The 26,599-nt window shown below is 26.9% G+C and overlaps 1 pseudogene; it reads right to left on the reverse strand.

Annotated features, from left to right (window-relative positions):
• LOC113366320 overlaps positions 1–26,599 on the reverse strand; it is a 100,125-nt pseudogene that overhangs the window by 31,421 nt on the left and 42,105 nt on the right.

Consider the following 26,599-nt stretch of genomic DNA (forward strand, 5'->3'; position numbering starts at 1 on the left):
ACGCTCCGTTCTCGTAAAAACTGAGATACCGTTTTCGGCACTTTTTGCCCTATATCTTCGGAACGGCTAGACCCGCCTTCGCCAAAAAACTGATCAGCACGTCTCCTTATCAATACCAATCGAATGTTTTTTGAATTATTCAAATCGCTTCATCAGTGTTCCCGAAATCGTCGACAAAATGTTGTATCCGAACACACACACATACACGCACACACACATACACATCCATTTTTTTCTAAGGTATGCCAAAATATTCAGAAACCTTTGAAACGTAAAGATATATAAAAATTTTCATTTTCGAATTTTTTGCTATCTTAACTTTCTTTATCTTATCTTATCTGTGCGTATTTTAGATATAAATCTAGAAAGAATGTTATAACTGCATCCTTGTAATGCGCATTTATTACGATTTTATGCGTAAAAAGCCTGATCTCATAGCAAATAGATAGCATTCTCACAGCTTTTAGCAGCAAGAAAGAAGGATAAGATAGCATTGCCATAAAAACGCTATGTTATCGTCTTTGTTACCGCAGAATTGGTCCCTTAGTAAATAATAATTTAGTATGTAACTTCCCAAAGTGTCTACCATAAGACAAAGTGCTAAATTTTGCAAGTTTTCTAATAAAATTTTGAGTTACAAGAAACTTTGTTAGAATGTGATCCAATGACATCAATTGACATTTTCCATGAGCTCTGGCAGAATGCACTGTTACTATAAACTTAAATCATTTCTTTAATTTGAATTCCGTCAAATTCTCGGGGTCCTTTCCCCAAAATTGCATTTATATCTTCTGACCCAGGAAAATCAGCGATCGAGACCATAGACTATATCATTCGCTACTGTGTTGTAGCGATGTACATCGACGACCTCAGGACGAATGGAAGGACCAAACAACCAGCCGCCAACCACCAGCAGCAGCAGAGGGGAAAAAATGGTAACGACGCCGCCTGCATCGACCTGGACCAGCTGGTCACCAGGCTGAACCAGAAGAAGAGGAAGAGAGTGGCCGAATCGGAGTCTAGCGAATCCAGTCGGAGTCGGAGGCGCTATAGAAAGAAGAGGCGCAAATCCAAGAAACGATCCAGCAAACGTAAGATGAAAGGATGGTAGATGGAAGTAGTAGTTTTGTAATAGATTTAAAGGGTATTCTAGTGTAGAGCCTTGAATTTTAGGTCATTTCTAAATTGTCGCAAAAGAAAGCAATTAATGTTTTTACTATCCATTTTTACCACTTGTTTATTAATATTATTAAAATACAAAACAAAAATAAAAAAATAAAAAAGTTGAAAATTGTAAAAACTGGCAACTGATGAAATGGGTGGTTTCGAAAAATTGGCGCCTCAGTCTTGACATGATTTCAGCCCTCCTAGCCATCGGAAATGCAAAAAATAAAAAGATTATTAATCTACAATGATGTCGCAATCGCACGAACTAGCGATAAGTAAAAAAAAAGTTTTTTTACAAATTGGCGACTGTTTGAAAAAAAAGTGTGTTATTACTGTTTTTTGAGTTTCTCGAATTTTTTAAAAATAGTAAAAATTGGAATTTGGGGATAATCCTAGTTCGGGCTATAGATAGGTCTATAAACAAGACTCTCTGAATATTTCAAGTAAATCGGTCGATTAAAACTCGAGAAATCGTGTCAACAGTACTGAAAAAGTCTGTTCTGAGAAAAACGCATTTAAAGTTTTGCGTGAAGCCAAACCAGTATGGAGACCGAGTCAATAAAATGCCTATATCTCTGTAAATAATTCAAATTTTCAAAAACTTTTTCGTACCCATATTCTTAGATAGTTAAACTTTGAAAATATGAAATAAAAAAAATCGATTTTTTTTAATTTCTACACTAGAATACCCTCTTAAGAAACCAATTCTTTGATGATATAGGATATGTAAGAGTAATGCTATGTTTCCATTTTATCTGAGATTTGGCCCCTTAATTTAATTATAGAATACTATAGAGGCAGGTCCAGCCGTTAAGGAGATACAGAGCTAAATGTGCAAAAAATGGCAGTGAACTAAGCGTCCGATTTGAATGATCTAAAAAACTTCTTGTATTGAAGAAACAATTGCTTTTGAGGATAAAAAATTATTACATCTTTTTTTATTTTCCATAAAATATTTTTGTAATTTTTTGGATTAAAAATTCAAAAAATTACCCAGGCTAAGCACAGTCTAAGCGCCACTCTGGTACAAATGTTTACCCAAGTGCTTTTAGACTGTTTATGTACTGTCGCGAGACTATACGGGAGCACTTTTTCAATTTTGTGTAAATTAGACAACTATTTTTTTTTCAAAATTGAATTCGAAATGAAATGACGATTATTAATGTTCTGGAGATAAATTGATTGATTTATGATTATGATTTGATTTGCTCAGATATAACAAGTTAGCAAAAATAATGAAGGTTACACTATTTGTGATAATATATTTGAAGACGTTTAAAACTCGAATTAATTACGGTACGGAAAGTTCCAGCAATTTGCCTTAAGGCACGATGCCATGCGCCCCTCTAGATAATTCTAAATTTATATTCTATTTATTTATTATTTTTCTCTTTTAGGTTCAAAACGAAGGAATCACAAAAAATACAAGAAGTCGAAAAGAAGGAGAAACGTCCACGAAAAAAATACCATCGTTTTGTCCAGCGACTCGGATTGAACAAATTTATGATACACCACTGTTTTATTTAAGATTTATTACTTTTTTAAATAAATAGATAAATAAAAATTAATTATTAAATTAATTATTAGTTAAAATAATTAATAGTTGTTTTGGATATTAGATTAATCAGAGCAAGCATCGAGAACGTTCCTAATGCCCTTTTATAAATGAATTATTATAAAAATCAAATAATAAATTCATTCTTATAATAATATATTAAAAATTTGATTTTGATATGATATTTTACAGATATTATTTGCAAAATTCTATATTTATAAAATTGTACTTAAATGCATTCGATAGCAAATTTATCAGTGTATTAAAATGAAGATATAAAATAAAATATATAACGATGCTTGGAATTAAACATAAATTAGAAGGAAAAATTGTTGGAATTTGATACATTTTTAAATGCATATAAATTATTTTATTTCATTTATTTATGTAAAGAAACTTAATTATTAATTATTATTTTTGTAACTAAGCTCTACATATATTTTACCCGATAAAGATTATTTATTTTATTTATTAAGTAGATATTATAATAGACAAGTGTTTGTTCACAATACTCTGTGGTCCTTCACCCATTTTTATTATTTTGTGTCTATTATTTAAATAAACATTGATTTAAATTTAAATGTATTATGAATGTTTCTTAGGCTCCTTTCTGATTGTTGTATTGAAATTAAGTTCATAAATAAAGAAATAAATTCCTTGTGCCCCTCTAATGCAGAGTCAATATTGAATTATCGTGTCTTTATGGGGGCACAACACGAAAAGTGTTAAATCGAACCTTTAAATAGAAATATTTGGTATTTGTGTGGTCTTTTGTGTTATTTGTAGTTTTCATTCTTTTCGGAGAATGTACGATGCGGGTGGAACTAAATAATATATATATATATATATTATATATATATATATATATATATATTACATATATGGATTAATAGCATTATAGGTTCAAAGGGTCAAAATCGTGTGGTCACGACGAAAAACGTTTTTTGTTCATTTCAAGTCGAAGATGACATAAGTCTGTATGTCGAAACGTTTGAGAAAAGTACAGAATCTATAAAATATTTTCTCTTTTTATTTAATGGGCTGCCCTGAAGAATTTGGCACATATATATCACAAGCACTAAAAGCCTGTAATTTGTGTCGGCATTTGTATATGAATAAACTGCCAATTTGTTGCCATTTTAATGATAAGGTGTCAAAGCAGGATTTACAGGTGAAATTCACTTTAGCACTGTTATTATGTATTTAACAGGTATTTTTAAAGAATTATCTGATAATTGCATCTTTAACGCCGCAGTATCATATGAACAAAAATATATGATATAATAATCAGTTATGACTTCTATAAATACCCAATTGATATCTTTTGAATAGTTTTTGAATTTTCAATATCGGTCCAGGAGTTTCTAATTTTGGTGTCAAGCGATTCAAAATAACTTGTAACGCAGAGACAACGTAAAGTTAGAAAACCGGGAAGTCATAAAATTTTAGTCTAATTGATAGTTGACGATTATAAAATTTATTTTTTGCTTAAATTCATATTCATTTAAAGGCACTGATTGTTAGACATATGTCTCTACATACTTTGCCAGAAATGTGTTTTAAGTGAAAATTGTTAAATGTTATGTATGAGATATATTCGATTCCATATATAGACACATAAATATATATATATATATATATATATATATATTTATATATGTGTGTGCATAAATTTCTGCTCTGAATTCTTATAAGTTACCTACGATTATCTACAAGACATGATTGATGCTCTTGTCATTCTCAAAGCACCAGTTCGTTAGAGCCAACTGATATTTTTTTAATTCTACAATATATATATATATATATATATACTATTAGTTATAAATATTTGTAGTAAATATTCATTGTGTGTGGTATTGATTGATTTGTTACCCATCAGCAAATTAGCAAACGTAAAATAAAACCAATGATGTCCGCACGCCAACCCAAAAGGGCTACTATTGATTACTATCGATTTATAAAATGCAATTATTGAAATAGCTATTATATTGGAGAAAATTCTCTGTATATTTAAAAAAAATGAATCATCGAATTTAGAATTCGAAAAATCGAAATCAATTCAACACTATGCTCTCTAAACGTAATATTAATTTTAAAAACAATTTTAGTACAAAAACAATCAATTTGAAATTCAAAATGAAACGTAAAGGACTTTACTGAGAACTGAAATTCAAAAAAAATCTGTTATAACATTTGATGACACATATCACTAAACGTTTAAATAAAGAGGTAAAAATTATTTTATTGATAATTATCAATAATTAATTAACAAATCTTGTGAATTAAGTTCAGGCATTAAAAAACAATAATGCCAAAATCCTCATTTTTTTACAAACTATCTCCATTTCTCGTCATATATCTTTCCCTCATATACAAACACGTTTTCCTATATTTATATTTTATTATCACATAAATTATGACTTTAAAGTCCACCCGCTATTTCTACATAATAGTGTTTTTTTCCTAAAGCATTTTATATTCATTTAAATGGCTTTTTATTGAGATAAACTTATTTACATATTTAAAATTCAATAAAGGCCTCTTCGAGGGTGCACACTGTATCATAAAATATGTCATTTCATTCGATTTATAAATGCATAAAAAATAATTGAATAAGATTAGATAGTAAAGAGAAATATATACATATATATCTATGCATGGTATAGTTATATACAGGTATAGTTAGTTTATTATATAAATATTATGACAATATCTTTCACTAAAATGTTGAAAAAAATTCTTCGTGTGTATACAAGTTGCCACCTGTTGAGATGAAGGTACCAAAAAAGGTGCTTATTTCTTTTTAAGGCTTTCACACGGATATGTGTGGTTAATATTATTTTAATTTAATTAGCATCTTAGTTCTTAAAAAAATTATATATGATATTATTTTGGTTATGAAATTAGAAATGATATGATAATTATGTTGACAACTTCACAATGGAGTTCCTTATTATGAAGACACGAAAATATGAATCGAAATAATGTAATAGGCTATCTTCTAATTGTTAATAAATAGTGCATATTCTTTTTAGAAATACGACTAAAATATTTAAAAAGCAAGAAAAATTAAATAGGATTCGCCCGCAAGTTTATTTTTGAAGCAGGATTTTCTTTTAGAAACCAAATCTACTATATGAAACTACTGAAGTTAGTAACGCATGACTTCCTTAAATTCTGATTCGCCAATGGCCGACAATATCGTCATCATTTAATTAGAGTTGACGCGATTGGTCGGATAATGTTTCAAAACAGAAAAATCGATATTTTTTATTCAATGAATGAAAAAATGTAGCCATTTTGTAATTGAAATGTCAATAAAAGTATAGAATACATTTTTAACTAAAAATATAGAATACACTTAACTAAAAATAAATTTCGAATACATTTAACTAAAAGTCGAATTTAATCTTATATTCAGAAATAAGCACAAAAACGGTAAATTTTTGAACAAATATTTGTAAAATACTAACCTGAATATATATTTTCTTATAAAATATATTATGTGTCATTTATTAGATTCACCATTGGACTACAATATCGTCAGGTTAATGTTTCAAATTTTTCAATTAATGAAAAACTTACGGAAGGACAATTGTCAAGTCATGATAAAATTGAAATGTCAAATATAATTTAATTTAAAAGGATATTAAGTTTATCAAAAGTTTATACAAATGTCAGCAAGTAGCCACTTTGTAATTGAAATGTCAACAAAAGTATAGAATACATTTTTAACTAAAAATACAGAATACATATTTAACTGAAAGTCGAACTTAATCTTATACTTAGCAATAAGCATAAAAACGATAAATTTTTGAACAAATATTTATAAAATTTTAACCTGAATATATATTCTCTTATGAAACAAATATATTATGTGTCACTTATTCGATTCGCCATTGGCCGACAATATTGTCATCTTTAACTAGGGTTGACGCGATTGGTCGGTTAATGTTTCTAAACAGAAATACGATATTTTTGATTTAATTAATGAAAAACACACGGAAGGATAATTGTCAAGTCATGATAAAATTTAAATTTAATATAAAAGAAAATTAAGTTCATCAAAAATTTATACGAATGTCAGAATGTTGTGCATTTTGTAATTGAAATTGTCAACAAAAGAATACATTTTTATAGTGTTGTATTAACTATAAATCGAATTAAATCTTATATTCAGCAATAACGATAAATTTCTGAACAAATATTTGTAAAATTCTTTAATATTTTAATCCGCATATATATTTCATTTATAAAATAAACATACTAGGTTATGTGTCGATTATACAGTCTGAAATAAATGTGGTATAAGAGATCATACAAAATATCTATAATACATACTATGTTTAGATATATTATCAAAACCCTCAGTGTATTACATCTTTCTAAGTCCATTCTAATTAATTAGGCATGTCCCCATGGTTTTCTTAGAATAAATAGCATATGTGCCGTATTTTGTGTGATTCACTACTGGTTTAGTAAGAGTATGTATAAAATGTAGTCCAAAAGATGTGGGCGTCTTCAGGAATGCAGTCTTTTACTCTTTTTGTGCTCCGGTGAAATTAAAAAAATCAAAATAACGTTTACTTGTCAAACGCATCTGGAGATAAAGAAGACTTTTATATCTATATTTAATTTATGATTAATTAGCAGGTACAATCGAAAATTAAATGAACCACAAATAATTTTTATATTTTTCTATTTACTTTACATAATGCCTCTCATCAGGTTTCGGACACTTGACCTTAAGTCATCACCAGACTGTTCAAATAAATTGCATTTTTTTGTTCATTTCAATTTTTTCGTATTTTCTGTCCCATTGTTTAGAAAGCACTCATTAGTACTCGAACTACTACTGGTTTCGGAATAATTTATAATGAATAATGTAAAACTGTGTACACAAAAATGAGTATTTACTCTTGAGTAAATTAGCCATGGCAGAGTCAAAAGTAATAAATAATAAAAAAAATATCAAGATTCTAATATGTGTAAGACCAATCGTAAATTTTCTGCACATTTTTTGTTGTTTTGTAAGAAATTTGGAAATCCTATCCAGATTAAACTGAGCACAAAAAACTGAAGTCATTATGAATGGTTATAAAAGATCCTTCACAGATGAATCTTTTGAATTTTTCTTAAAAATGTAGTATATTCGTTAATGTGTTCCTCTAGCATAGTTTTACATTGGTTGAATTGTTTTTTGTGTTTTGCGGTGATTTTATTAAATTTTAGTACGATTCACCAATATAAATTGAATTGCAATCTGAACAATTAATTTGATACACCGAGACTGATTGAAGACTAGGACTATAGCCGAAATATATAGATTTTAGATTAATTTATTTTTAGAATTTTATGATTTTTATTAATGTTATGCACGATTATTAAACTCTTAATATATACATCTATATACACATTTATAAATATATAGGTGAGCATAAAAAATAAAATCATACACAAAGCCGAGTAAAGGGATTAACTTAAGCATATTTATCATATGCTTACTTTGACATATATAAACATTTATATATATATATATATATATATATATATATATATAATAAAATTGTTTCTTGGGCATCCATCACACTCGTAATACAACTTCCAAACTAACAACATGCTCGTTTGGAATAAGCTTTTTTATAATAAAATATATCATTCATTTTAATTTTACAATTTTTTTAAAAATTTTCATAACTCGACGTTTCATCAATTTTTTATTTCACTTTTATTTATTTTTCGTGCAATTTTGTGTTTTTGTGTTGTTTTTCAAAGTTTATTTGTATGCACTGAAGATGGGTCAAATCCAGACCCGAAACGTGTTCTCTATAAATAAAAACTGTTTTTAATTACTGGATGGATGCCCAAGAAACAATTTTATTATATTATTTCACCATCTGAAGAAAAACCTCTCGCTTTATATATATATATATATATATACATATATATATATATATATATATATATATACATATATAAGTATTTTAATACAGTTTCTTGTCAGAATGATTGGCTGACAGTGACTTAGCGCGTTTTCTGTTTATGAATAAATAAAACTTTGAATTAAGATATGAATATTATTAGTAATATATATATATATATATATATATAATATATATATATATATATATACATATACAAACATAAAGTGACTAAGAAAAGTGACATTGCACTTTAGCCTTGTAAGAATGCATTTTTGTTATAAATTTTTACATAAATTATGCCCTATATACACAGATCCATATATACATACATAAATACACACACACATATATATATATATATATATATATACAAATTTAAAGGTAAATGTATATTTTATTTGTTGAAAATTAAATTAAATTGATGACGCACATATAAACACTCGAGCAATAAACATAATCTTACAAATAAAGAACAATAAGATACTACATATGTTTGTATGTACTTATGTATGTATGTATGTATGTATATATATATATATATATATATATATATATATATCTAATTCTTAAATTCGTCTGTCGCATGTTTTTCGATAAAGAGAGGTGCTATAAAATAAAACAAGTCGAAAAGAAACATAAAGCACGAGGAAGAACACGAAAATTGACCATTTTGCGTTGGCGTTTAAATACATCAGTTCCCACAGATTTTTATTGAATTCTTCTCCCAAAATCTATTCTTATGTAAAAATTCGGTGATTTCAACTCAAATCTTCTGGATTTAATAATATAAAAGAAGTATTTCTTGCACAATATTATAAAAACTTATGTTTAAATTTTGAATGCAAACTTTTTGACAGGTCAAACGACAATCAAAATGGCCGACTTTAACAAAATTGATAATATAAATTAATATTAAATAAAATTAAAATTACGAATTATTCCTTTCTTCATTCTAATTACATACCTTCTATCTTAATACTCTTCTAATGTCTATTATCGTATTTGTCTATTAAAATTCAAACTGTATATCCAAAATATCGAAAATCGTTTAATTCTAACCTCCATTAACTTCCAAATGAAAAAGACCTTCAAGTTTTTGATAAAATCCTAAAGATCCGTAGAAAATATTATATATCTAGATATTTATGATAATATTTCATGTATATATTTTAATATTAATGATAATATTTTAATAATTAAAAGCAAATCTTTAATGACGCACTTTTCGAAATGTCAAATAATAATAAAGATGGCGGACATTAACAAATGTGATTATAATATAATTAATTATTAACTAAGTATTATAATTAAGAATAATTTCACACATACCTTCAATCTTAAAACTTCTGTTATTACCATTATCCTATTGGTTTAATCAAATTCAATTTTTGTTTCTTATTTTCAAAATATCCAGAATCGTTTAACCCTATCCTCCATTTAATTAATAAAATCAAAAAGTACCTTCGAATTTTTAATAAAATCCTAAAGATCCGAAGTAAATCTTATAGATTTACTTATACAAAAATATATTTGTTGCACATGTGTTAAAAACTTATAATAATATTTTAATAATTAGCAGCAAATTGTTAACGAAGCAAACATTTCGAACTGTCAAATATTAATGAAAATGGTGGACATTGATAAATGTCAAAATACTATAATTATTATTTTATACTTACCTTCAATCGTAATACTTTGCTTATTACCATTATCGTCGTTGTCTATTAAAATTCAAACTATTTCCAAATATTCAGAATCGTTTAACCCTATCCTCCATTTAATTGATAAAATCAAAAAGTACCTTCAAGTTTTTATTAAAAGCCCAAAGATCCGTTTTTAAGATATTGCGTATAATGATGCCTATAAGAAAAAAGGTAAAAAGGTACAAAAGGTAAATCACGAAACGTATTTAGATAAAAACCCTTTATCTTAATCGGACAAACTCATTTAACTGACAGAACGTCGAAGGTCGACGACAGAAATTTGAATCTTGGGAAACGGAATTATTATACAATATGTAAAACAAATTATGAAGTAGATACTTTAATATTATTTTAATTAGATAAATTATATTTTGTTAATAAAATTCGAAATTACGCGGTAACATTTTATGGCCAACTTCAATGCAAAGCGTGCACAACGTTGAATGTGAAATTCAAATAATTTTTCTAAGACTGTTAATTAAAGTTTATAAACATATTATTATTCATATTTAGATAAATTGAAATCACTCATAAGCAACTATTTATAAATACGTATTCGTAAACTAAAATAATGCCATAAAACCAAATATTAAATTCATATTGATTCAAAAAAATATGTCCACTTAATCCAAGAATTTTGTATGAAATAATCAAATAAAAAGATTAATATATTCTGAATCTGTTAATTAGATATAATTAGACTTGATTAGACTTGTTAAATTCTTCAAATTTTTGGAATTTAATTTATAAATCATTTGCAAACGAAGGAAATTAATATCATTTTATTCAAAATGGCCGCTTGCCAGTGGCCATTTTGAAAATCTACCTGTCATTTAAAAAGTTGAAGGTAAACGTTGCGTTTTGTGCTTTAAGATAAGAAAACTTTATAATTAATTATTTTGAACATTAATTTTGTACTAAATAAAACTATAACGTCATAATAGGTCCACAAATAATTACAATTCAACTATCAACAAAGAAATGTATTAAATATTATGGTTAAAGTAAAAGTTGACATAACCTACAACAAATATTTGTGTTTGATCAGAAATACAAATAATTTTGTTAAGAAAACCAGGAAAATGCAAAGACTTATCAATATAATAAGCATAGTATATATTGTACAAATTGTAATAAGAACTGATAATTAGTAAAGAGTTGGAAATTTACAAAATGCTGTGATGCACCTAGTAATAGGTGAGTAAAATACCTGCCATATATGTATATGTATGTATATATATATATATATATATATATATATATATATATATATATATATCAAATTATATTCTCCATTATAAGTATTTATTCCAAAGGACAATAGGCCTGGAAATTTAATATCACACTTTGATTTTTTGTTGTTTTTTTGTTGTCGAGAGCGGCATAAAAAATAACGATCAAACGGGGTGCATTGTTTAAAATCTAAATCGCTTTCTATCAGTCATTCCTGTATGAATAATATTAGTAATCCCGTGTTAAGGCTATTAGATGTCTTAAGGAGATTGTATATATACAAATATATATATATATATATATATATATATACATTTATAAGGGTTAAAACTATTCTTATGGGAAGATTTTGTTGTGGAACTTGATTTGGGTGCCTTCATGTTGTATAAAAACACTGCAGATGTAAATTAATGTATACATATATATATATATATATATATATATATATATAGATATATATATATATATAAAATTCAAAGTATTTTGAAAATCTCATGAAACATCTGAATTTATAATGACGTACAAAATTTCCTATATATCAGACAATAAATGTTAATAAACTTCTCATCTAGAGTAACCATTCAAATCACTAAAAAATAATATTATGTAATGATATTTTACACTGAAAGGTAACATTTTCCTATGAAAAACCTTAAATTCTACTTCGGGCAACCCTTTTTTGATTAAATTGTTAAATTCACTCCTCATCAAATTTCTCGCTTTGAAAATTGTTCGAATGTTATTTAATTTTCAACTATCTTGAAACTTTTTAACAAATATAAATAAATTATAATTGTAAGTTCCTATATTTTGTTCAATAATTAATAAGAATATGTAACATAATCATAAAATGTTTTTAATATAAATAATATTTTCATATAAAATCAATTTCATATAAATAATAATCACTTACCCTTATACAGCATCAAAAGTCTCATCTTGGTAGAATTCATAGTATTCTGTAATAAAAAAAATATTAATAAAATATATAAAATTAAATTCTAAATTTTTCTTTTCCATCTCCATAAAATTTAATATTAGAAATTTCCTAGAAAATCGTAAAACCAAATTGATTTTTTATGATCCCGCATATTGTATATAATTCTAAAATTAAGATAAAAACATGTATTTTTATACTTCCATAAGTAATTTTGATGTAAATGCAATATAATTTAATTAGGTAATAAATATTATTAACACAACCAAAAGAAAAAAATAGAAACACTATTCCTATTCATATTTATTTAATCATTTTAATAATCATAATTAAATCAAAATTATTATTTAAATTAATTATATAATTATTATTCGAATAAAGTTTTGTAATTTTCAACGATATTTAAAGTAGGTCGGATTTATAAATTCATAAATAATAGAAATAATTACAATATAAATGGTAATATTTTAACATTAGTTTTGCGAAACCTTAATTGAGCCCAAATGATTAAAAAATGAATGGATTTGAATGATTTTTTTTATTTTATTGATTTAATTATTCCTTAATTGCATTTACGGCTCATGTATCTTTTATAACATTACTAGATGATTATAAATAATTTTAAAACAAATTATAGTTAATATTAGTAATTTCTATGAATATCAAAAACTAGTTGCACAACTAGAAAATTTCACTGAACGACCAGTTTGCTCTTAATTATATATTTTAAATAAATATATATTAGATATATATATATATATATATATATATATATATATATATATATATATAACAGTATAAATATAATATTATATTTATATATCGCTTTCTTGTTTGTTTTTCACAATCCTGTTGTAAAAAGAGCGCAAAATACAAAAACGTTCCCATGACATTTTGTAACATATAATTTTGTGACAAATTATATACATATACATTATATATTTATATATATATATATATATATAAATGTATTATATATGCATATATGTATGTGTATGGTGTATATAATTATTTTCGGGGGTCCCTCATCACTTCGTGTGACCCGCAGAGACCCCAAGATGCATGGGGGGTCCCATTGTCTTTTGTCATTAAATCAAATTATATATAATTATAACATCCACACATATAATATGTGAATTTATATATTTATAAATAAAAATGTACTCGTCTGACTTGTTCACCAAAGACTACAACATATATGTGAATTTCGGAAATAAAGGATTTAAGTTAAGGATTATATTTTTAATGACTAATAGAAATTGAATGAAAATATTTATTACATTTATCTGATGTTCGTAATAATAAATCAATTTCTATGTAGATTATCGGTACTTTATTAATATAAATCGGTACTTTAAGGACTTTAGTTTTTAATCCATACACGATAATATTACTATTTAATAAAATATCAAAATGTTCTTAAAAACGGACTCAGAAATATATCCTACAGGCAACAGGAGAGGCGTGTTGGATCTCAACTTGATATCATTTTTTTTTAATTATTATATTTATTATAACTGCTAAATAATTAACATCTAGTAAAAGTAATGAACAATTATATAAATTTAAAAAAGAGCACAAAATAAAAGATATCCGGTGTATGTTGATTTAATATAAAATAAAAGCAAATAATAATAATAATAAAATTAATAAGTAAAATAAATAAAATTTCAGAATAATAAAAATAATACTAGAAAAACAGTAAAGAAGAAAAAAAAATCCAGGTTAATACTCATTTCGCGTAGGTACTGATTCAATGGAATGAATTTGCAAAAACGATTTTTATATAATTAATAATTATTATGTGTTTTGAAACATTAGTTCTTAACTTATAAATATATGAATTTTCATGTGTGTTATTTAAAATTTTTCGTATCAAATATAAAAAGGGCCGGCGGTGGCGATATCGGTTAGAGCGTGGACTAGCAGCCACTAGTTCCAGGCTCGCTGGATCGATTCCCGCTACCGCCGTAGCCCGACATCAGGCAGCTTTGATGTCAATTTCCACTTGAGATATAGATCACAATATAATTCCAAGTGGAAATCGTCCTTCGTGGACATAGCTGCAACATCCAATCATATGCAACTATTAGACGTAAGAGCTAATATCAAAAATATCCCACACATAAGAGAATGGTTAATCGATGGATTGCCTCTCATGAAATAAAAGTAGTATTAAGTCGTTAACCAACAGCTTATAGACATATAGGAGTTCTGATTGCTGTTCAAAATAAATAAAAAAAAAAAAAAAAAAAAAAAAAAATATAAAAAATCGATATGTATTTGGTTCCAAAAGGTTCATTTCACTTATCAGTAGTTAATCTGTGCTAAATCTTTGAAAATTTACTGAAGTAAGTGGCCAAATCACTACTGTCGAAGGTTTCTATCAGAAGACTAAAAAAAATTAGATTTTGTTAATATGTGTGTAATTATAGCAGCAAACATTTGAACTCCATAATGGAAAAAATACATCTGTGCATTTTTCATCACCTACATATATTTATGTGTCGAATTTCACATTTTAAGCCATAGATTTCCAAAATATCCTTATTATATGTGGATAATTTTAAATATATGTTAGAACTTAGAACTAGTGGTGCGTGGAAGGCAAATTGCTGGAACTTTGCGAAAAATCTTAAAGGCTTTGAAAATTTTTGAAAATGCTGAAAAAATAGATATTTGAGAATTTGGAAAAGATTCAACTTTTATTTTTTCACATTTTAAATTTTTTTGAAAATTTAGTTTTTTTGTTTTCAAAGCAATCGCGTTGCGTAGCTGTTTTAGAGACGACATACCGAAGCGCGTAAGCGCTGCGTTGCAATACAACATTGGTACGTAATCCATAAATGTGTAAACAAAATTTGTACTTATTATTAAAATCTCTATAAAATATCTGATAATTTGATGTGCATATGCCTGATGTTCATTTTCGACTGCCAAATCGATTTTTTTAACTTCCCGTAGGGTAAGTTATTGTAATGGGCCGAAAATCGGAATTGAAAATTTTTACATTTCTCGACGTTTTGAAGGTTTCTGAACGTTTTGGCATACCTCAGAAAAAATGGATGTGTGTGTGTGTGTGTGTGTGTGTGTATGTGTGTGTGTGTGTGTATGTATGTGTGGATACAAATTTCCAGTCACGTTTTAGGGCGCACGGATCAACCGATTTGAATGGTTCAAAAAACATTCGATTCCTATTGATGGGGAAAAGAGCTGATTAGTTTTTGGCAAGGGCAGGTCCAGCCGTTTCGGAGATACGGAGCAAAGAGTGCGGAAAATAGAAATCGAATTTTTGAGAGAACGGAGTATCCGATTTGAATGATCTATAAAACATTCAATTAGTAATGATTGGGAGAAGTGTTTATTTGTTTTTGGCAAAGGCAGGCCCAGCCATTTCGAAGATACGGAGCTAAATATGTAAAAAATGGCAGTTTTTGAGAGAATTAAGCGTCCGATTTGAATGATTCAAAAAACTTTCTGCTTGTCTTAACAAAATAATTGATTTTGGAAAAAAAAAATTTTGTTCCATTTTTTTTTTTTTTTTTTTTTTTTTTTTTTTAGGTTTTTGTTGAAACAAATAATTTCAACTTTGCAATTCAGTTTATATAATTCTTATAAATATTAGACAATGTTATAATATTTATAATAATCTATTTGAAAACATTCAGTATTCCTCGAACATTTCGTTACGGTACGGGAAGTTCCAGCAATTTGCCTTAAGGCACGATGCCACCCACCCCACTAGTTTTCTTTTTTCATTGAATCACCGAAACAGTCTGCCTTCTCAAATATTTAATTTAGTTCTTCATTTCATCAATACCATTAAAAGTTTTTTGAATTATCCAAACTCTCATAAAAACTGAAATACCGTTTTTGGCACTTTTTGCTCCATATATTCGGAACGGCTAGACCTGCCTTTACTAAAAAGTAATCAGTACGTCTCTTTATCAATACGAATCGAATGTTTTTTGAACTATTCAAATCGCTTCTTCCGTTTTCCCGAAATCGTCGACGAAAATTTATCCGCACACCTATACACACACACACACACACATACATCCATTTTTTCTAAGGTATGCCAAAATGTTCAGAAGGTTTTGAAACGTAAAGGTATATACAAATTTTCATTTTCGATTTTTTTGCGATTACTATAACTTGCCCTACGGGAAGTTAAAAATTATTTTCGTTTTTTCGCCTTTACTATAACTTACCTTACTAAAAAAAATAGTATAGTGTCTTGATGTACTGGAGTGTTACTAAATAACGAATTTCTCTACAATGCTATCCATCGGTCATAATTACAAAACGCCAAAAACCCTTGTCCATTACCCCATAATTAACTTTCGATTCGGGAGCAAAGTGAACCAAATCAAAGGACCCACCGACCTATCAACTATCTTTCGCCGGGGCCCCCCTGAACCAATACGATCGCCACAATCGCGTGGGATGCTGCAACCTGGACGGAGAGGCTCTCGTGATTTCGAATCGGACGCCGTCATCCAGTTCCGTCCCGACTGTCGCAGCCGAACGATATCATATAGAAACGATTTAGGAAAAGAATAGTCAAAACAATAACACTAATCGTGATTGATTGATTATTTAATTAATTAATTAATTAAAGTGCGATCAAGGATTTAATCGAAATTTAAAATGGTGCTTGTGATAAATTAGGATTTTGTGTGAAATGTAGTGTGCAAGTGTTTTGACAAACGGACCATGTGCGTTGGATTATTTGAAATCAGCGGGTAAAGGATTTTAATAGAAATTAATTGAGTGAATTTAATTTTTACTACTTCATGTAAAATATATAAAAGTTTTCGGCTATCATTCGTGTTATTAAATAAAAATTAAATTAAATAATTTAGGGATGATTTTAGACAATATAAAATACATTTTTATAAAATACCAAAACTTGTCCCATGTATCTTTGCATAATTTATATAATAACTATTAAAATTTTAATTTTAATTGTACATCAATAAAAGTAGATTTATGCATTTTTTAAAATTTTATAGCCGTACGTGGTAAAAGTAGTTCCATAGATTTTTTAAAAAAAATCTATTTTAGTTCGCCAAAACCTCGTAAATAACAATTTTTGTTTAAAATTATAACAATTTACAAAAATTTGTTTATAATTTTTCCTGACTTTTCGGAATTTCCGATCTTTTTTCTTAAAAAACTTAAAGTTTAAAAGTTGTACATTGATAAAAACAAATTTATAGAATTTTTTAAGAAAAACCTGGATGCAGGTAGTTGAAACAACGTATAAATATTTGAAATTAACAAAAATTTTACAAAATACAACAATTTACAAGAAATTGTTTATAATTTTTTACAGAAACTATCTATAATTTTGATATAATATTTTTTATAGAGTTCAATTTTTATATAAAGTATTTTAGTTTGGAAAGCTAATAAATATTAAAAATAATAATAAGAACAGATACATTTTCATAAAAGTAAAACAATAGAAAAAAATTATTTTAAATATTTTTTAAATAATAATCTTGAAAAATTTGAAATTAACCAAATTTTACAAAATACCATATTTTACACAAATCGACCTATTTATATATACTTGAATATTTAATATAAATATATATGTCGCGATTTTAGATGCATAAAATTTGTATTATTTTTTATTCTAATTTATTTCCATTATTATTTTTATTTCATTATAATTTTATTATTAATTTATTCTAATTAACTCCAAAAAAAAATAAATTTTCGCCAGAAAAACCGATAAGCTATTTTTATTTATTTAAATAAAACTAAAAGTCAAGGCAACTATGCATACTATAAGTACACCTAGTCATATACTGTATGAATATCAAATTTATTTCCTTTTTTTTAAACACGTTAATGACAATTAGCCCACTGTACTATAAATAGTTCAATTTAAAAAATTATCTGAATGTTTCTATATTTTAATTTTATTTTTATTTAACAATTATCATTTCAAACTTGGAAAAAAAACATCACTGGACAATATTAGTGGTTAATTAGTAATAATAAATAAAAATTATTAGTAGAATTACTAATAATAATTTAATTCATCTTCAAGAAGATGAATTTCGGATTTTAACCAAAATTAACCCACTGTACTATATAAAGTACGAAAATGATTTTTAAATTTACATTTGTACGAATTCATTAAATTAAACCCAGTGTACTGTATATAGTACAACAATTTCAACTGATATTTAAATTTAAATAAAAATTTTATTAGTAACTATTTTCAATGAACTTTTTGTCAAATATTGAGAAAATAAATTTAGAATTTTATCATTAACTTACTAAATTTAAACCCACTGTACTTTATATAGTAGTACAAATGGTTCAACTTTTATTTTAAAATTTAAATTTTTAATTGTAACAATTTTTATTTAAAGACATTCATAGAATTTTCACTAAACTTTTATCTCTGAAGGTTAAATTCAAATTATTACATTGTCAATTAATAATGTTATTATTATTATTAACAATGACATCAATATTGAATTTGTTTAAACAAACTGTGAACTATTCTATGAATCTTGTTCACAGAGAGAAAATATGTCAAAATATATAAATATTATTAAGATGATTTTGATAACAATTTAAATTATTGGAATAACTATTTGAAATTGTTTATAATATAAAATTAACAGCAATATTTTCATTTGTATTGAGCAAAAATATTTTTGTCGAGACATGGTTAAAAAATTTACAAAGGAATTGCGGACGTAGATAAAAATTATATGAAGGAAAAAAATAAAATTAAAACATGGTGCAAGTGGCATTTTGTCTTAAAACTAGCTGCCGAGTTCAATATCTAAATTTTCAAGTAAAATAATGAATTTATTTTGAATTTTCTGGCATAGAAGATGTTAAAATCATTATTGTACTATATATAGTACAGTGGGTTAATTTTTAATAAAATCCGAAATTCATCTTTAAAAATTATTACTAATTAAATTTAACCCACTGTACTATATATAGTAACCATAATCAGAGACCAACAATTAAACCTTGTGGAACACCAGGCGTCATATTTAGTTCCGTAATATAATTTATTAAATTAATAATAAATCACTATGCATACTATTAGTAGTACAGTGGGTTAAAATATATATATATATATGAACAAATTGTATTAAATTTAATGATTTTGCAGACTAATGTGGCTTTAAAAAAATAAATACAAAAATATGTGAACAATTCAATCAAAAATTCAAATACCAAATTTCATGGAAAAAGTGCAAGTGCTATAATGATAAAATGTGGCGATGACGATAAATTAAAATTGTCTTTTACCAAAATGTGAATTCAATATTTCCAAAAATGTTCCTTTCACCCAAAATTTCCATCCCGGTACTCCTAAGTACCCTACTAGTGCTAACAACAAGTGCCTATAACCAAAATTCGATAAAACCGAACATCGACAATAGTTTCGATTCGACCAAAAATACAAGACGAAATAGTGTGGTTAAATGTGTCAGTGATTCTCAAATATTGGAAAACGATAATGCAACACGGACCTTAGTTTCGGAAGCTGATTTTGTGTTTATTGGAAGGATTAAAAGTCCTTTGAGGAGATTCAATTCGGAAGGGGATGGTGTGCTGGAGTTTCCAGTAGAAGTCAAGGTAATAAGATGATAATTGTAATAATAGACCAAGTATTAAACCTTGTGGAACACCAGGCGTCATATTTAGTTAAGAAGTTAGAAGTATTTGATGATAAGTTGATGTTCTCATTATTTATTTTATATTGACATAATTCCAGTTAATCATTCCACCGTTATTTTGATCTGACTCATTCCCAATTTACTAAAATACCTGAAACAAAATTCCGTCCATTAATAGAACAGATAAAAAATCAATCCATTACTACGGCTTTCGATTTTCGTTACAAAATGCTTTAATGTTACTTTCAAAAGATTATTATTTGTTGCTTTGTTCTAAATATGGTTTCCGTTTTATCGGATTAAAATTGGAATTAATTTCTAATAAATATCTATAATTTATGATCATTTTACAAATTGATCTTTCTCTCGAATCGAATGGACAATGTGTGTCAAGAACAACAATAGTCAAGATCTATTGATTGGATCTCTATCAGTAGCACACCTTTGGATAAAGTTCAGTAAATGTTTGTAATTATTGTTATTAATATTTATAATGTTTATCTGGAATACGTTTTTTTAATTATTGAAGACTTGTTTGACCAGTAAATAGGAAGTTATGTCTAGGTCTATTAATAAATTTATTCATTGCATCTTACATTTTATATTATATAGTTCATTTATTTATTAACTTTTCTAAGGAGAAGTTGGTGTTTTCACCAGCAAAAATCTTTCAAGTCAAGTCTTTCTAAATAGCTTGGCTCTAAAATCCGAACTTTTCATTTTTTCCAATGTTTACTTTATAACTTCTACTAACATTTCAAACAATTAGAAACAATTCGAGAGTATTAAGCTTTGGTTAGTTTTAAATTCGTTAGAATTAGTCAAAAAATGCATTTTTTTGTTTTCAATATCATTCTAACGAATTTTGAATTGAAATCGATTATATTTTATACTATTCTATTAATTATATTTTATACTATATCATTTTAATATTTTTACTATATTATTTTAATTATTATTATTATATATTTTTCAAAATTTTGAATTGAAATAAATCATATTTTATACTATTCCCAATATATTTTCATAAAAATTTAAACAAAATTCACATTCGAAGGTACGTTCTATAATACATTGTACTTGAAAAAAATTATTTATCAAGTACAAATTTTGAATTGTTTTGAAATGTGTTAAAACACGACCTAAAATATATTGTATAAACATTACAATCTTCCATATAAAATTTAATAAATAAACTAGTGGTGTATGGTGTCTTAATGTCCCTTAAGGCAAATTGCTGGAACTTCCCGTACCGTAATGAAATATTCGAGAAATTTTAAACGTTTTCAAATATATCAAATAATTACAAATACTGTAACTTTCATTATTTTTGCTCTCTTGTTATATCTGAGCAAATCAAATGTAAATCACAAATCAATTTATCTCCAGAACATTAACAATCGTCATTTTATTTCGAATTCAATAAAAAATACTTATAATAATTTACACAACCCACTAGTTGTTAAGTCGGATTTTTAATATCATAAACAAATCTTATAAGAAATCATCTTCGTTTCATAATAAAAGAAAATAAGTAACCAGAAAAGTTTACTTCAACATTTTAGTTAAATTTGTATAAATTTAACCCTTTCCACTCGGATGCTGCCGTTCCGGCGGCAAAATTCATATAAATCTCGAAAATCGCGAGTGGAAAGGATTAAAATTATGTTTTAATTATCATATTCATATACTATAATATAATAAACTACTCCCATTATGGAAATTAATTTTTTTCATGAAACTTTAAACAAAATTTTCATTCAAAGGTAATATATTGTGCTTGAAAAAAATTATTTATCAAGTACAAATCTAGAATTATTTTGAAATGTGTTAAAATATTTCAAATATTTTTGTATAAACATTACAATCTTCAATATAAAATTGAATAAATAAATAAGTGCAACAAATTTTGCATTTATATTTTTTAGTACATAGTCGATAAATAAATTATTGTATCGTTGATAAATATTAGTAATAATGTCAAGTACAAGAATATGATTTGCTTAACCGTTTTGATATAATAAAAACAACTTACACAAGTCAATTTGTACATTGGGGGCGCCCATTAATCACGTGATCGATTTTTCAAGGATTTTTGGAACCCCCCTCAAATTCAAATTCAGCCCTCTCCCTCACCAAAAATCACGTGTATTTTTAGTTACGAAAAAATATTGTAAAATTTTTGTTTGAAAATACTTGGATTTTTTCAAAAAAAAAAAATCAGGTAAAAAATAAATACACTTGATACCTTACTGTACCCCTGCCTCCACCACGTGATACATCGTGATTTTTTTGTCAACACCTCCCCCACCCCTAAAAACCTCACTTGATCAATGAACGCCCCCTATATTCAGAGACCCATAATTTGAGGTTTTTATATTTCGTTAAATTATTTATGAGTTCATTTATGATGGGTGAAATGGACGCTCGAAACGTCTACTATTACATACATCATTTATTTATTTCAATTATTTTTTTTCCAGAGGGTACTAAAAGGATCACTGAAATCAAAAGAGACAGCGGTTGTCAAACTGTGGTTAGAAAGATGCGAGCCAAATTTGAGGATCAGGCAGACGTTGATGTTTGCGGCTTCCGGAAATTCCGGAAGTTCCGGAAAACTTCTGCTGATCACGTATCCGTTTCCTTTGTCGTTGAGGGTTTTGGACAGATTCAACGCTGCAGCAAGAGGTCAGTAGGAAAAATAATTTTATTTTACACACATTCACACACACACACATATATATATATATATATACACTAGGGTGGTCCTTAATATGGACATTTGCGATTTTCCTTGCTCCCAAGGGCTCAAATGGTTCCAAATTGATAAAAAACAATTCTCTCCAAGTTTAGCTCTTAATATTAACTTTTAGGTAGTGCGCAATTCAATCAAATTTTGTATGAAAATGGCATGAAAAATTTTTCAAAAAATTTGCAGATGGTCGAATTTTCAATAAAAAAAAATCACTTTTATTTCATTTGTCGCTCAGTTATACCTAAATTTTTTTTTTTAATTTTTAAATTTTTTTCCATGCTATTTCCATACAAACTTTGATTGAATAGCGCACTATCTAAAGACAATATTAAGAGCTAAAACTTTCAGAGAATTGTTTTTTATCAATTTGAAACCATTTGAGCTCTTGCGAGCAAGGAAATTCGAAAATGTCCATAATAAGGACCACCCTAATATAAATATAAGTGTGTGTGTTTGCTTTCTAAACAGTAAACCAAAAAATCCAAAAGTTTTTTGAAGATGGTAGGGGCCATCCATTAATCACATAATGCTTAAAAGGGGGTGAGGGACTTGACAAAAATCACAAAATATCCCGAGGGGAAAAGAGGGGGTCTAATAAGATATCACGTGAATTTTAACAAAAAAAATATCCAAAATAAAAAAAAACAGGGAGGTGGTGTAATTTTAACTATCAACCAAAGGGGAGAGGGTTCTAAAAATCGGTACTTATAAGCAACGTTTCGGATCTAGTTACTATCCATCATAAGATTTTCTGCCTAGTATATAGATAAAATAATGAACAATTTGGTAAGGGTGGTATGATAGAAAATATCAAAAAATATTTTATAAAATTCTTTTAATAATGTTTAGAAAAATATTTATTTAAAAAACGTTAGGAATGAAAAGGACAAAAATATTTACACATAAAATTCAGGAGATTAAAACGTAACTCATTTTTCAAAATTCTCTATATATGTGTTAGCACTCAACTGCTCACAAACGGCTATTCAAATTTTGATAAATCATTTTGCAGTTTGTCAACGAAATTAAAATAGAAAAATATAAGAATAATGTAAAAAAGGTAAATATTATAAAAAACAATTAATCATTGTTTTACAGATGAGATGAAAACTATGAATTCACTTAACTTAAATGATAAAATAAGTCAAATTATGAGTAAGAAAAATGTAATTTAGAAATTACTATTGCCAAAAATTAAAATATTTAATATAAATAATAAAATATATTCACATTTCATTTAGTCAAACTAATCACGTTTATCTTTTCTATATTATATATTTATATAAATCGTATCTGGAATTAAACCTAAGGGTTTAATTCCAAGCTACGCTTGGTGGCGACATCTATGATAAGCTGAAAGAATTAAAACTGATGTAATGTCCATTTATACTTGTTTATCTATGATTATACTCATTTTCGTATTTGATAGTTCTAAAGATTTAAATTTACTAATATAGATATGTTAAATTTGAAGTAGAAGTTGTTAGAATTTAGAAATTTTGTTTTGATGTATTCAAAATTGGATATTGGCTGTAAAAATATTAAATCCACGATTGTTGAAATGTGATGGTCAACGTAATCGAAGGAAATTAAAAAAAAAATGGAATTTTTGAATTGTGGACGTGTACACAGGACAATGTCTGTCGGGTCAACTAGTATATATCGTATGTGTCTGTGTGTATAGGTACCTATATATTTTATTTATTAACGATATTGTATCATATCTCCTCTCGGCCTGTATCGTATGTATATATATCTCGGGTGTAAATAAAAAGTGTAAGAAAAGAAAACAAATAATAAAAGATGCTAATTGGGCAAATCAAATCGTTCTCGCTGTTGGGCACGTACCCGAGTGGATTTTAGAAATTAATAAAAACATTTTTTTATTTATGGACCCGAATTCATATATTTATTATATACATATTTAGATAGCCGGCCACGGAATTGTTAGGAGCTCAAAGATGAAAATATGGAATGAATGCTACGAAAATTAACACCAAGAGAAAAAAAAGTTATAGTTTGGTTTATGATAATATTCAGATTCGGAAATACAAACAGGAGCCAGATTGTCTATGAATTCCTGTATCTAGATTACTAAATATAACAAAAATTTTTGGAAATGTCCCTCATAATGATAGAGAGTCATCTGTCTACTAATCATGTCATGTGACAGAAGCAAAATTTTTCGAATATATTGAATCCTGTATGTAGTTCCTGATTTTATATTCATTTTTTCCAAAAATGCCTCGTATAGAGGTAGAGAGTCAGAGAATCCAAAATTATGAACACCCAAATTTTAAACTATTCATCCAGAAAAATTTACAATTATAAATAAAATCATTATCACTGGCTCTTATCATCTTAAGGGGCACAACTAGTGTAATCGCCTAAAAAATGTGATTTTTGGGAATTTATATTAAAAACTTTATCAATCATTTCAAAATTTTAAGAATATATTAACACATGTGATAAGATGATATAGTAAAATTTTTGAAGAAAAAAATTAAATACTTTTTAAGTTATCGTCGATCTCCAACGGCGCGAAAAAAAGGCCCTTCACTGCTGCAGTGATTCCTGCCTTCTACGTGGATGAAATTAACAAAAAAAATTCTCGTTAACTAGATAATATTGTCTGTAAAATGACCTACGATAAAAAAATCAAAAATTGACAAAATAGCAGCGTTTTATTAAAAAAAAGTCGAATTTTACCCAAAATTTTGGTCGTTTTTGGACTGCCAAAATTCGATTTTTGATCTGATCAAAAAATCGATAGTTCATTATACGGAGAACTATATATGGAACATGTAAAAAAAATTCGATAGTGATCGGATCATTTGTTTTTGAGTAATCGCTGCAGCTAATTCGGAAAATGCTGTTTCGAGAAAAACGCATTTAAAGATAAAATGATCGTTATACTATATACTATATATATACTCTTTAAATGGCTGTGACCTAAAAACTATTTAAGATATCGATTTAAAATTTTGTTATGTTATTTTTAAAGGTATAACCTATTGAAATATGGAAAAATTTAAAATTCGATTTTTTGAAAATTTCACACTAGTTGTGCCCCTTAATTACGAAAGGTCAAAAATCGACTCACACATACACGCACACATATTTTATCCAAATTTTGCCATCAATCGATTCAGAATGGCTTGAAACATAAAACTAGCAAATTGGACTTTATCGCAAAAACATAAATTTAACATTACAAATTATCAATTAATTCCATTTCAAAAGGAAACATTCCAATATGATCTCCGGAGCCCTAAAACGTTTTTGCCACTATTTACACATCACAATAGTAATAATAATTATTGCTCATAAAGTGTAACAATTTATATACATATTCGTATGTATGTTTGTATGAATGTTGTGTCTTTTTCATCGGCAGCAGTTTGTCTTTTTGGTTTTTGGTTGGTCAGTCGGTGGTTAATGTCTGAGCATGTAGGGCCCTGCAGGGCTTCAAAAGTCAATTCAGAGTCCGAAATGAAAAAAGAGCCCCGACGCATTCTTCATCTCCTCTCGGCGTCTTTTATAGGACAATATAACTTATATGGTGGAAGACGACGACAGAAATAAAAAAATAACAAACTATTGCATTTTGCTTTTAAAGAATGAATAGATACATTCGTTACGTATTTGTTTCTTTAGG

This window comes from Ctenocephalides felis, unplaced genomic scaffold (assembly GCF_003426905.1).
Source record: "Ctenocephalides felis isolate EL2017-DRISC unplaced genomic scaffold, ASM342690v1 CF-g0.4_SCAFFOLD_01170, whole genome shotgun sequence".
Lineage (NCBI taxonomy): Eukaryota > Metazoa > Arthropoda > Insecta > Siphonaptera > Pulicidae > Ctenocephalides > Ctenocephalides felis.